Raw genomic sequence first — 14,993 nt, 5'->3', positions numbered from 1 at the left:
TGTTCATGAAGAAGTTGAATGCAGATTAAATTTGGGAAATGCTTGCAACCAGTAAGTTAAAATGTCAAACTATTTTATTAAAATACTAGTATATGAATTCTGATTTTTCAAATTTTTTTATGTAGGTTTGAAACCTCATATGTCACTTTAAGGGAAGAATGTAAGTTGTAGGTGTTTGAGAACATATTGCTTGATAATATTTTAACTTTGCAGTTTATACTTTTTTTACAAATGTTACAATAGTGTTTCACAAACTATTTTTCATCTGCAGTACACTTTAATTTTTCAAAGATACATGACGCCTTACCCAGTGGTACAGTGTTTCTGATATTTCGACTAATAAGTTTAGGCAGTCTCTCTCATGTAAAATATATATGGGGAAAACTAGTGTATCCATTTGTGCCTGTGTTCTTAATGACAATACCAAAGCCGAACAGTGAAACTTTGGTTGTTTGTTAAGCTTAATTATGCACTAGGTAGACAGTGTAGTAGACCATCTTATCTCATCACCTTAACTAAAAGTAAATGAAACATATATAATGTTAAATTATATAACCTGTTAAGACATTTTATTCTACCAGAACAGACTTACGTTGAAGTTCTTGTTCACTTGTTTACTGATGCTAATTACAGAAAGCAGAGGAACTTGAAACAGTAATAAAAATACACAAATCCTTGTGTGTATTATCTCATCTCAAGAATTCGTAAGAAATTTCTACTTTGATCTCTAAGGTTAGTGAAATAGGATGCTGAGGATTTGAATAGTGTGAAGTGCTAATTTATTGGAATTGTGTAATGTTCGTGATATTTGTAGTAGGTTTTTGGAGGCCCTGCAGAAAGTTGTGAATTCTGATTCATGATAACCACTACAGAACAAGCTGTTATTCAGCTTCCACCTTCATTATGATTGATATGGGTGGTGGTGTTGAGGCATTTTTCTCATTGAAAGCCAAATGGTTGGCCTGCAACCTACTTAAACATGAAGTAATTCTGCATTTTACCCTTAGAATGTATTTAGAATAAGTAGTGATTATTTCTTCAAACAACTTTAACCATTAGTGATAGTATTCTGTCAGGAACACGAACTTCCAACATAAACTATACTAGAACATGACTTTTTTACTGAATCATTGTTGATGAGACTGCAGTTTATACACGTGTTTCAACCAAACTGATAATCTTCAGGAACTTAAAAAACTTAGTACATTTAGCATGTGGAATTACAGATGGTGTACGTTATAAATGAGCACAGGCAGCAAAGAATGTAGTTATACATTTTGCATTCCTCTGATTCTGGAATGTATTTTATATGTTAAATTTATTTAATTACCAATTTAAAATGGAACTGTAAATAGGTCTGCACCCAAAACATGTGTTCAAATAGGATATGGACATAATGATAAGTATGAATTTTTATATATATTGCGTAAGAAGTGATGTTGTTTTAATGATGTGGATGGACCACACCATATAGCAAAGGCCAGAGGCCCTCCTGGGTAGTATTTTGTTAATGAAGTAGGAGTTTTCATGTATTGTGAATGTAGTCTAAATAAGAAGATGACTTTCTTCTGGGTTGTAGCATTGTGTAATCTGGTAGGACTCTACCAGCTTTTCATTGCCGTGATGATGGCAGCAGCAAGGTCGTATTCAGACTCTCCGTTGCGAAAACCTTGAATCCCGTTTTCTTTAAATAACTTTATATCAAGGATTTCTAATTTTTATGGTGACGAGAATGATGGCTGTTTTCTGGCTTGTTGCACTGTGTAGTCTGGTAGAAGTTATTGACATTTGAGAAGTGCTTGCTGCCTCCATCATCAGGGCATTGAACTTCTACCTCAGTGTCAGTAAACTTTTTCCATATTACACAGTGTTACAACATAGAAGACTGCCATCTTCATTTCCATCATGTAGTTTGCTGAATTTGAAGTAAAGCTTTGATTATAAAGCAATGTGCAGTGCTTGTTTTGCAGTAGATTTGTGGTAGATTTTAAGTTATCATAGCAGTAAAGATATTGATGCTAGTGTTCTGGGTTGTAATGCCTGTGGACTTGTAGGTGAATATAAACATTGCGGAGGAACGTGCTATCTCCATCTTTAGCCCAGAAGGTGGTGGTAGTATGTACCTCCAAAACGTTACATCCCAGAAGGTTAACGTCAACGTAGACTTCTGGAATATTGTCGAAAGCGTACGCGTAAAGATGACGATTTATAATGGGTTTAAGTTTTGTTTGTATTGAGTGTGTGGTTAGTATGAATATTTGGTTTTTTCTGTCTTTGTAGAAGACAAAAAAAGAGGTGGCAGGTTATTATTACTTTGTTTATTGCTTGTGAGCTTCTGTACCAAAATGATGTTTTAGTATGAAAAGGAGGGCAGTAATTGTAATATCGAATTTGTAAGAACTTTGTTTATGTCTTCGCAAATCATATTTTAAAATGTATGTTTGCCCTATTCGGAAGCGGACTTGCAGCTACTCAAATGTATGTGACGAAATGATGGGATATTTTTCTGATAAATCTAGTTGTAAGAAAAATATTGTTTAATGAAAGGACCGTAATGTACGTAATCATTATAGTTTATGGTCGAATGTACTGAGTAAGTCAGTTCTTTTACATTCATTTTCATGGTACACTCATTCTAGGTAAGCTAAGGCATTCTGTATAAGCTGCTGGTGTATGCATATTAATGAGTATAGTGATTATTCGAATATATGGAAATGTAAAAGTGTTTAATACTTGGTGCCATTATCATATGCGGAAAGCGATTTACGCTGTAGTCAAAATGTCCCTTTAGTGGCTTTCATTAGTGCCTTTAAATTATTGTCTTTATAATACTATAAATATATAAGTCACTTCCTGTGCACCTTCCGACGTACCACAATTATTTACACATCCCGATAGAGCAGTTAAGTAACCTTACCAGTAGAGACACTAGCTAATCGTAACACACTGCCCCTTTGATTGTATTGTACTGTACTTTTGTTCACTTCACTGCACTTCCAACACACAATACGTAGTCATTTGCTGTCTCACCCTTGTGTAGGAGGGTTGCTGACATGTGCATCACCGAAGTTCAGTATAGTTCTGTTGGCAGGTTTATCTGTGCACGTACTCAAATCCAATTTTGAGCCAAACTTCCATATCTAGGTTATGTCAGTGTTTGCATCTGTGAGCAGATCGACTGTAGGCCTACTTTGTCTTGCTGCTGGAGCGGAAACAAATTAGGAAACGTGTGTTAAGTTTGACTTGTCAGTTCCTCCGTTGAATGAAAATGTCTTAAGGAATATAGTTTTAATTTTGAATAAATCGGGACTATATTTGTGAGTGTAGGTTTCATGAAAGCGGCCACAAAGTATATCTTGTCCTCACGGCCAGTTTTCTTCGTATAAGTCAACTTAAAAGCGAAAAAGAAAAGTGTAAATATTTTACCTCAAAATGTAATTGTAAAAGAAATCGAACTTTAGGTTGTGGTTGAAACCCGGACTTTGAAGTCTGAAGCACGTACTCCAACCACTGAACTATAATATCGCATGGTGCAAAGCCTTTAGCCTTGTTGATGGATGTCTTCTGGGTTGTTGCTCCGTGTAGTCTGACGTTTACCGACGTTTGTGAGGTGTTTCCTACCTCAGTCATAGCCCAGAATAGTCTAGTGTCAGTCCTACTCATGAATTGGCGGAACATGAAAAGCATTAGTTTACTTTGGAGATTTTGTGGAAAAATGGGTTGAATGGTCGGTACTGCCCACATTGTTTCATTCATGCGAAGTGTGGGGTGTTGCTCGACCCGGCATGCACTTCGCGCCACTATTCTAGGCGTGATGGCGTGACTGGCTGTTACAGGGGCCAGCACGGCCAAGATATCGACTTCTGCTGCTTGTAAATGGGACCACGAGTGAATTTTCACGAATTATTTAACAAATATGCAATGCATATTTAAATAATGTTGAAACTCGTGTTTCCCTTTGTAATTTTTTATCTCCGCCCACCTGAATTATAGCACTTAACACCGAAAGATAGTAAAGAATGAGTAATGCCCTGTAGTGCTATGAATGCAACGTATAGAGATTCTAGTTGGGAGTTCATTCAAATACATTGATTAACCGTTCTGCGTTGCGTGCTTACATGTGATGTTTTTAGTTACAAATTGGCGTATCATCAGGGTCCATTGTTTACGTTGAAATAAGTAAGAGTGTAATACGTCCTAGTATAGTGGTGAAAAGCCGCAATACAATTTGCAAATTACGTGATTTTTTTTAAAATATATTCTTTTGCGACTTGGTATACTTCACTGATCATGGATTTTGATTTATTACGTAGGTGCACAAATCTGTTGTTCCTAACTGCACACACTGCAGAGAATCGGAAGATTTATTCCTTATATTTCGTTACATATTCGCCACATTGAAAAATGTTTGAACGAAACGTTGGAGGTTGTAATGAGGTATTTTCTCTCTCTCTCTCTCTCTCTCTCTCTGTATATATATATATAAGCCGGCCACAGTGGCCACGCGGTCTGAGGCATGGACCTCGTGTGCCTGTCCGCTGGGACCGTGGGTTCGAGTCCCACTCAAGGCATGGATGTTTGTCCGCGTCTTTCTGTGTTTGTATAGGTACAGGTCTTGCGTCGGGCTGATCACTCATCCAAGGAATCCTACCATTGTCCAAATAGATCAATTGAATAAATAAAGAAAACCTCGACACCTACGGGTAAAAGAGGATGAGAGAAAGAAAGAAAGAATAAATATATAATGAACGGTATTTGACTCATGTATAAGTTCGATTTGGGCCAATGTACATTAGGGATTGTGTGGGATCGATACGAGCAAACTGAAGTTCAGGTTACGCTACGTTTCGGAGACTGGCTCTGTCTGTATTCAGGTAAGAGGGTACCTACCTACATACTCTGTGGTTTCTGTCACATAAAGCTAATCCTTATCAGTGGACTAGTTTTAGAATTTTAATTTTTAAACAATAGTGGATAATGCCTAAGGAAGATTATCGTAATGAGATGGCTGTCTTCCGGATCGTAGCGCCGTGTTGTTAACCTCAAATCATACTTAATGTAGCTACAATTTCGGAAAGCAGTCTGTGTGTTAAAGGGGCTTTCCCCGTGGAAATTACGGATGATGCAGCACTATGCACTTTGAGTTTTGTGCGCTTTTCTGGAGTTCAAGGTCGTGTGTTTTTTGTCATGTTGAAGAACATCCTCCTCCACGCGTGTTCCTGATCAAACTCTTAAATGATAGATCACTTGTGTAACGCTATGGCGTAGTTGTGCGAATTTTGTCTATCCTTGGCATGGCTCTTGTTGAAGTTAGTCCTTTAATGTGTTAAAGATCGTATGTGATTTTGTTTGCTGAGTGAACTGCTTTAAACGTCGTCGGATTCTACTTTATGGATAATCGTCTTTGTCATCCCAAGAGACTTCTATCCTCAGGCTTGTCTTACCCACTGACTTCTTCCCCTCGTGCAGGAATATCTCTGATAATGTTAACTAGTAACTGGAATTTGAGGTTTTCACGATGGTGTGTCTGAAGATCTCTGTCATCTGGGTTGTTTCGCCGTAGAAGTTTACCGACGGTTCAGAGGTCCTTGCTGCCTCCTTCATCAGGGTGATGAGTAGTAACTGTAACACAGAAGCATTGGAAGTTAAGTTGTTGTTCTGAGAAATTATCTATGTTAAACAAAGTTATACATTATTCTCTGGGTGGCTTCTGATAATTATTGTGTTGATCTGCGTGTCAGTTCGCTTTCCTTTTGGTTGTCGGTACAGCATCTGTGAAAGTGTCCAGAACAATCTACGACATTGTGTAAAGGAAATAAGCCCTTTTGAGCATGATTTTTATGTGAACGTAAAAGAAATGCGTGTAAGGTATCAGTCTACAACTGTTGAGGTATTTTATAATTTTCTGTTCGTTCTCCTTACACAGTTGTGAAGACAGCATTTTTTCTGACTGCAAGGAAGCGTCTTTTTTATCGTTTTTATGAGGCGGCCGAAGACACAGTCGGTGTGTAATGAAATCTTGGAGTCTCAGATCACTTGAGCAGCGAAGCATTGTAACTTGGTCCACAAAACGGAAACTTTGGTATGTTACACAGCGAAATGTTTCAGGACTGTTGGCCTCTAGGACTTCCCTAACAGTATGGTAGTGTAACCGACCACGTGGACCTCCACCGCAACAGGGTGATGGTTTTTACAAGTTCGCTTCGCTCTAAATTGCGGGTTTCTTTTTATAATTACTAGGTTTGAATGGGATGTGCAATGATCACTCTCTTCAGTTGGCGTAGTTGCATCGTCTCTGACCAGCCATTACAATCGGAAAAATCTCGAGCCGACTGTTAGTAGTTAAAGTTATGGCACCGAATTTACTAATAGGAATCTGGTTGGAGTCAGCAAGCCTCGTAGTGTAGTGGTTAACACTCTTGCTATGCATTCTGACTCGTTATTTTGACAGAGTATTCTTCCTCTTGCTGTAAACGCTGAGAAATTACCTTAAAACAGACTGCAACCTTCTTATGGTTAGTTACTCGTAAGTGGATCAAATGGAGGCTATTAAGTTTTAGGCTGTTCGGTATGGCGAAGTTTATTTCGGTTTCCTCTTGTCTTCAATTTAATTATGCTGCAATGACTTCCAATATTACTACTATTTTTTTTATTTCACGCAGTCCACCAGGTTTTTGCTAGTGGAAAAAGTTTTTGATTTATAATGATCCATAAAGCTTTTAAAATGCCTGCAATATAACTGAATTTTAAAGTAAACTATGAAATATCGTTAAAATTAACGATGACAATTTTGTACTGTTTGAGAGGAACGGCAATAAATTTCAAATTGGTTTTGTACCTCACTGCACAAATCAACAACCATTGATTTAATTATCAGCTACACATCTGTGTGGCAGTCGCGTGCATTCCGCTATTAATTTGTTGAAAATTGTTATTTTTACCTGATTATGACTTTGTGGATTTGTAAGTTGTTTGTCGTACGCTACCGATTTAACTTTTCTAGTTTCCTTTTTCTCAGTTTGCATAATAAATTGTCTCGTACAGGCCTATATTGCAACATCATCGGAAGAGAAAGAAACTGGAATTTCGTGTTTCGTAACTAAAAAATACGAAAGCGTCATATTTTTACGCCATACCGAAACGTGCAGACCGCCGAACAAAATTAAATTTACTTTTGACGCATACTACCAGCGTATGTTTTAGTCGAAATCCTTTCAGTAGTTTCAGAGATGAAACGTGCGAATATACGGATAGCCGTATCTTACCTCCCCATTAAGCGTGCACGTTTCCGTTGTACACTTGTGCACAGGACGCATAATATGGTGCGTCGCCTTCATCAAGTGCCGGCGTTAAGATTAAGCGTCTTTTTAGCGTGGATGTGAGACTAAGTTAGAGAGTGGATATAACTTGGGCCCTTGTTGCTCCGCGAAGTCGTTGTTATGGCTGGTGGGCGTCCGTCTCCTTTCAGTCGCGATGCCTGAGTCACAACCTCCTGAACACCAGGGAATCCCTGTGCAGTTTCCACCGTTTAGACAATACAATGACACGAGGCTTTACTGCACGCCATAAAACAACCGCAACTGGCAGTGATCACTAGCCGTAGTCCATTTTGTAGCTACCTGTTATACCTTGTTACCGCTTTTATTTTACACATTACGCTCGATATTGTATTTTACCTTACCGACGTGATAAGTAACTTCACAGTTTAACAAGTATAAAAAAATACAACCTGGCGTTTGATCACTGGAAGAAAAAAACCCACTTTGACAACTTTTGACGTTGACCACCAGTAACAAGTGTAATCGAAATTGAACGTGACATTGAGCCAGCTCCATCTGTCTTCCACCCATAACCTATTTCCTTAATAAGGATTTGAGGTTTTCACGGCTGTGAATCTGAAGATGACTGTCGTCTGGGTTGTGGCGCCTTGCTGTCTGGTAGAAATTTTCCAACGCTTCAGAGGTCTTTGCTGCCTCCATCATTTGGGCGTCGAAACGTTGGTAAACTTGTTCCAGACTACATGGCGCCACAACCCTGAAGACAGCCATCTCATGTCCTTAATGCTATTCTTTTATGTTCCTGTCCTGGTGTCAAGTCACCAGGTGGGTTTTCTAAGAGGTTTTCCCACCTGAATGCTTTGTGCAGTTCTTATTCTTCTGATCTGAGTCACTTCCCTCCTAGATATCACAGACTTCGCTTTGGTAACTGCTATTTCGAACATATCACTTAAAATCTCTTTCGTGTAGTTGTAGGCAACCTGTACAAATATTAACATTTCCTCCTTTTTGGCTTTCGTCTGTAAACATTGAAGTTCATCCGGATACACATTTTATACTTGAAACAACACATAATAAAAATTAGACATGTTCCAATACTGAGTGCGCTTATTTGCCAGACGTTTTCATGGCTACAGATTGGAGGATGGATATTAAACAAATAGGATATGAGGGTGTAAGCTGGATTCATTTGACTTAATGACTGCGAATTTGTTGTTTTTTATCGGGTGAGCTACTGTCAGGTTCCAGAGAAGAATTCTACTCCGCGGAGTTAGTTTTATTTTTGCATAATTTCTGCCCGCGATGTGAATAAAAGAGCACTATGCTTTGATTCGAAGTGCCTGGCTGATGGCTGCTGGTGAGGAGAGAGACAATTTTCGTTCCAGTCCGTAGTATAATTGCATTGGAGTCCTGGAATCACCGGCAAGTCGCATCACATTTGCAAACTTGATGCCCATCTGACGCTTTCATAAATGTGAGAGGATGCGAAGGAAAAAGTGTTTATTTCGGTAATGGTGGGTTGTAATCGTTCGATTGAAGATTCTGTCCCTTGTAATGCTACAGATTGCACTGTCAGTTATTAGAAAGTGTTGATACATTCTGTACTTTTTCCTGAGACTGTTGCAACTGAGTTACTATATTTAATATCATCTTCGTGGCCTACAGATTTGGTTACACGATTTTCTTCTTAGAGGATTCATTCGAATCCATCCCATTTGGGGCTGAATAACCGATTGGACGAATGGGGGAAGGAAAGTGTCTTCAGTTTGTGTGGATTCTCATGATTGCTGCTGTCAGGATTTCTCAACCGTTCTGCTTTTCTGTTTAGTGTCATTAACATTTTACCACGAGGAAAGAAATAATCTTTCATAACAAACAATTTTTGCAGTCCTTTTATCGTCTTAAGTAGTTTGTATTGAACATTAGTACTACCTTTTTGAATGAAGCCTCCCTATATAAGCCAATTACGATTACCTTTTCGTTATACAGTGTGGGCCAAAACCGGCGTTGCGAAGGGGTTTTTATAAACTAGCCCCATGTGATTCTGAATGTTTACTTAAATATTGTTTTCACTGTAATAATGTTGCTAGTAGAATAATTTTGTTACTTAAATAACCTCTTCTTGACATTGGTGTCGTGGTTTTGAATCCCGATCGAGGCATTTAAGCGATAAGTGGCTTTGACGGCGAAGACCCAGTGAATGATCCAAGCCACCAGAACTCAACGTCACTTGTCTTCGTACCGCGGGTCGGTTGTCTGCAAGCAGCGACCACAAAGAATTAAAGCAGCCAGTGAGAATGGAATGTTCCGAAATCAATGTTTCTCTTGGGCGGTTTAAGGTGTGTCTAATGTGTTTTCAAAATTAATTGCCAACAATGTGAGCAAATTACGATTCAGCTAATACCGCACTAGGTTTTAAATTTGTTTTAAGTACACGTGTTTAGACATGTTTTGAATAATTAGATTTGTAGACTGTTACTAATTTGTGTTTGTATTATGTGAGACAGATTAGATCCTTCGGATTCTAAGTAACTTGATATTTTATCGGTTCTTGAATCAGAAGACTGGAAACCATTGACCGTGATTGTACAAGTAACTTGAATAACATCATTGCCTAAACTAGCCACGTACTTCTTACTTTCGGATATTATTGCTTTCAAATTGTTAAAATTGACATTTTTCATATACATTATTGCGTGCGTGTTAACTAATGTGACTGTTGTACTGAAAATTGGCTTTTTGTTAAATGTATTTTTAGGTACTACCTTCAGAACGTTACTGCCTTTTAGTGGGTAATATTGTCTGTGTTCAGGAATGGGCGGAGTTACTGGATGGCTTCTGCAAGGAGAGGGAGTAGTTTCTTATTCGCAAATAAACATAGGGTTGTAATACAAAATTACTTTAACTCGCATATTCCCGAAACAAGTCCAAATTTATCACCCTGGATTACATCTTGACTGAAGTGCTTGATGTATCAACCTCCTACAGGATAAAAAGTAAAGCGCCTTTCAAAATGTATTTCTTGTTTCCTTAATTTCATATCTTTCGTTTTCGTAACGATGCGTAAGAAAGTCTCGAGGGGGGTGATGGGAACGGCACATTTACGTCAGTGGGAAGGATTCGTTTCCAGACACCGCTCAATTTCGGCAATGGTAAAATCCATTTAAGCCGGTTCCCTCAACGGGATGCGATGTTAAATGGGTTCTTGGTCGTCACGCACTGCATGATGCTTCCTAGGATAGTGGGTGGAGAAGGTTTCCAGATTAGGGGGCAGCGGTGAATGTGTTGAATGACCGACTAGTCACAGATAGCCGACAAGGGCTATTCCTCAAGATTGTGTGCAGCTTGGGGAGCTAACGTCTCCTTATGATAAAATACGAGCTTGTTATGGAATTTTACACAGCGAGGCTGTTGTGAACCTTCGCGTTTTATAAAAGGCTAGAATTTTTATGAGACTCTGAGCCAACTGTTAGTTTTCCAAGAAGGTATTTTCTCCATGTATTAGTTATGGCAGTGGAAAGGTTCCATTTCAAGACAGTTCCCGAGAATGGGAACTATCCGTTCTGGCAACGGGAGAATCCGTTTAAAATCATGTCTTGAAAAGGAAAGGGTTCGTTTCAAGTCGTTTTCAGGCAGTGGGAATAACGAATTCAAAGACACGCTTATGGTAGGATAAGATTTATTTCAAGACAGTCCCAGCAATGGGAACGAATTTTTTTAAGACAAAAAATGTGAAAGCCTCAGGTGAACGGTATTAGTTTTCTACATGTGGGACCTTCGAAATGCGAGTCGTATGTAGGCATTTCAATATTTCTTATCTTTTTAATGGAACTTCAGTTTCATCAAAACTTATAATTGGCTCGATCTGCCCTTTCACTTCTATATTGATTAAGATTGAAATTAGTATGATCTGGGTTGTAGCGCCTTGTAGGCCATCATCCGGTCGATCAGCAATGATGATGGAGGCAGAAAGGACCTCTGAAACGTTGGTAAACCTCTACCAGACTGCATGACCCTACAATTCAGAATACGGTAATCAGCAGGCATCTGTACTCCACATACTTCATATTCGGAAGGGGTGTTATGTTTGTGATCGAAAAACGGATCTGCCTAACACCTTGTCCCCAGTTAATTTTTATGTGTTAACAGACAGCTCAAATCGAATTTATAACGAATTGTAACTCTGTTCACGTAAATTATACTGCACACCTTGTAGCATTCTAGATGTACCCATAAAATCTCCACAGGGCATACCGTTAATAGTAAACTGCGTATCTTATGTCCGATGTATATCAGTTCTTTAGTTTCTAAATCTAACTATTGCTCCGTCGCTGTTGATGGCACAAACCTCATGCATATTCGCAATAATAAAATGGATTTTTAAATGAGCAGAAATCATCTCCATTTGCATGGGACAAAAATTAAACCATTAATCGAATGCCTTGTCATAAGTTTCATTAGGGGAAATTCTTTTAGGACGACAGATTTTAATCTTAGCATGTGCGTCATATTGGAATACCTTTGTGCATACTTACCTCGTTCTCGTTTATAGCAGACTATACCTCATCTGTAATCTCATCGTGAACATTCCTCACCTCTTCAGAGGCAGGCAGCTTTTGGCTTCCTGTACAATTTGTCGGCATTCTCCGCCCTCTCATCTCCGCTCTTCGTGTGCCTCTTTTTTGTTGTTTTGGAATACTCTGAAAAGCAAGGACCACAGAAACTAGTGACAAGTTTGCTCTAAGCAAATAGCAGTTCACTGCTTTGTTCATTGGAGTTTCTCAAGCTTGCGCTATTTAGTAGCCCCAAGTTAGTCTGTATGTTGTGCACATTGGCGAAAATGAAAAAAAATTCTGTTTGTGTGTGTAACGCTGGTTGCGCATAAATCTGTAGGCATAATTATAGTTTTTAGCCATGTCGTGTTTTGAGAACACAGATTCCTTTCTGGATGTGTGGTTACATTGTACGGACATGAACATTTTTGCTCTTTAGATTCTATTCTCTGTCGTACGTGGCTTAGAAGACGTCTTTCGTGTTCAATTTTAGGTATCCTCTGACTAATATTGCGAATTCTTCATTTGTCTTTAAGGGCTCAGTAATTTCATAAATTTGATGGAACCTGATTTTTTTTATTTATCTAATGCCCCGCTCTGGTACTAAGTAAATTATTCATTTAGATCACACCGTGTTAGCCTATTGGTAATTGAAATGCATCATGCAAGAAATCTGCATATCCGAATTCAGTTGAACATGTCATGTGTATACAGTTTGGTTAATCTGACAAGTTTTTTCGGTATTAGCCATTTAAAGCTTTATACAGTCATCACCCAATGTTTTTAAAAATGTGAGTAACTGTTTTAATGATCCCTCGCGCTCTAATTTTTTATGTATTTGGAATACAACAGATTTGATCACTAGTTGACCTACTACTGAACTCGTGTCCATTGTCATGAATAATTGCATTCATGATTGATCCGAACTATCCCCAAAGAATATTAAATAACAGTTTGTGAAGTTTGAAAGTAAGATTTCTCGGAAATGACTGGTTAGCTTTGTCTCCGGTTTAAAAATATTGGCACTTAACATTATTTTTGTTACTGCTGTAGTTTTTCCTTACTTAAAACAGAGACAATAAATTTATGAACCTCAGATTGTAGTTAGGGCCATCTATCTGAAATTGAATCGACGGCAGTTTTAATTGAATTAAAGTCGGGCTCTGTGACTAACGGTTGCACAGTATGAATTTTTCACCATTTTTAACATTCGTGTGTACGAATGCTTGGTATATTACTGAAGTAACTTTCCCGTATACCAGCAGTGCTCTGGGATTTCTCAGCAGATCATTATGCTCATTCATGTCATTTATGGAGTGTATCATATGTTAGTGTTCTTCGCACGTGTTCTGTACCTTTACACCGACAAATTTACGATATTTGTATTTATTTTTGTTTCCGTATCACATATATTGGTTTTCCTTCGTCATTCCTAAAATGATTTGCTAGTTTCGCGTTTTAGGTCTGTACATCTATGACCACTTATTTGGCTACAACCTAACAACCTTAGCATTTTATCAGTTTAAGTACACCAATTACTCATTTTGTCTGGTCATATAACATGTCGAGCTATGTGGCGAACACCAGAACATTCGTATAACGAATTGTTCACTTATGGCCTACCAAGTGAGGCTTTCGGATAGGTCCGTGTCTGCTAATTAAAATTAATTGTCAGTCACTGGCCTGCCTCATGTTTGGTAAATAGGAGACTACGGCTGAAACATTACGTAGCTCGGCGAATACTTGCTGTTTGAGTGGCGTTATCTAGGACTGATATGAATACGCAAGTCGTGATAACATAACGCCTAACGTGGTATGTCGTATCTGTCTTTGTGCTTAAACTGGCTAGCTCTTCGGATGATTCAAAACGAAGACGGGAGAAAGTGGAGAGCGGTTCGCTTTTACCGGCCGGTTTCTGAAAGACCCAAAACTCGTTAGTTCATAGCCATGTGTTGAAGGGTTAACAACCACGTGGTCTCGTTGATCCATTCCAGAGAGTAAAAGCCTTTTTTCTTAGAAGTCTCTGGTTACAACTGACAGATGTTTTGTAAAGTAGTCCGCTGCGTCGCTGGAGCTTTGTTGTGGTCGGTTTGATGTTACGTCCCGAAGCATAACGTGGATGTACGGTCCTCTCGACGTAGAGTTTGACCCTGCTTGGCAAGTATGATTCGTAACGTCTTACGCTTCTCTTGCACACCAGTTACAATGGTTAATGCATTCCATATTCGGAAACAAAGATACAGACCGGTTCCGACGTTGGACGTAAACATCATTCTCCTGAATTGAATAAAGTGGAAGATCTAGCGGATCAGTCGTCTAGCGGGTGATTGCAATAGTAGATTGCATAAAGAAATGACGGTGCCCTCTTTGCGCAGGAGTGTAAGAAAGAGACTGAGATATTTTTAGTCTCATTTCAGCAATCATTTCGACGTTATTTTAAGAAACCATGTCGTTTTCACAGACTCCCATGAATTATCGTTTTTGGTTACTTATGCCTTGAGTATTTCATTCTGCAATGGAGTCAAATCAGTTTCGAAACGCCAAAGTGGAAGGTATCTGACTTTGCTTTGTATTCAGGAGTTTCCGATTTTAAGCCTTTGTCTCTGCACAGGCTATTCTGATTCACGTTTTTCATGGTTTTGCCCAGTCATTTTAGGGAAATGTCGGGATAGTACATTATTTAGTGTACACTCACAGCTTCTTTCCACTCATTTTTACTTAATTAATTAATCAGTCGTGCTATTGTTCGATGCGAACTAAGACAGTCTTTCAGTAAACCACACATATTATGTAAATAGATAGTGTCTAAATTTCTGATTCTGTTTGGACTGCTGTATAAATTGACTACCCCATTTACCTTAAAAGCGAAATTGGGATCCATTGAACTCGCGTGCATCTCTCCGGCCTTCTGTTTTGTTTTCTCAAACAAATTTGTGTATTCTGATTAGATTTACCGTCCAAGGAAGGTCTTAGCTGCGACTATATACCATGTGTATGTTGCATGTTTGTGTGGACACATCTCTTTCTGTCTTGCAGTGAACTGAAATATTTGTTGGATTATGCGAGATAATAACACACAAAGTAAATTCAAATAAAATAAAACCACAGATCTTGGAGATATATGTTAGAGTATCTCTCGGCATTTGTTTTTAGATGGAGTTTG

General features: G+C 38.6%; 1 protein-coding gene across 4 annotated transcripts in view; it reads left to right on the top strand.

Moving 5' to 3' along the window:
- The window catches only part of Liprin-alpha (PTPRF interacting protein alpha), a 234,072-nt gene that overhangs the window by 1,407 nt on the left and 217,672 nt on the right, over positions 1-14,993 (top strand). The window lies entirely within an intron of this gene.

The sequence above is a fragment of the Zootermopsis nevadensis genome, unplaced genomic scaffold (genome assembly GCF_977971745.1).
Source record: "Zootermopsis nevadensis isolate Lab colony 2312 unplaced genomic scaffold, Znev_1.0 Znev_ptg000061l, whole genome shotgun sequence".
Taxonomy (NCBI): domain Eukaryota; kingdom Metazoa; phylum Arthropoda; class Insecta; order Blattodea; family Termopsidae; genus Zootermopsis; species Zootermopsis nevadensis.
This window is presented reverse-complemented; position numbering and strand designations above follow the sequence as displayed.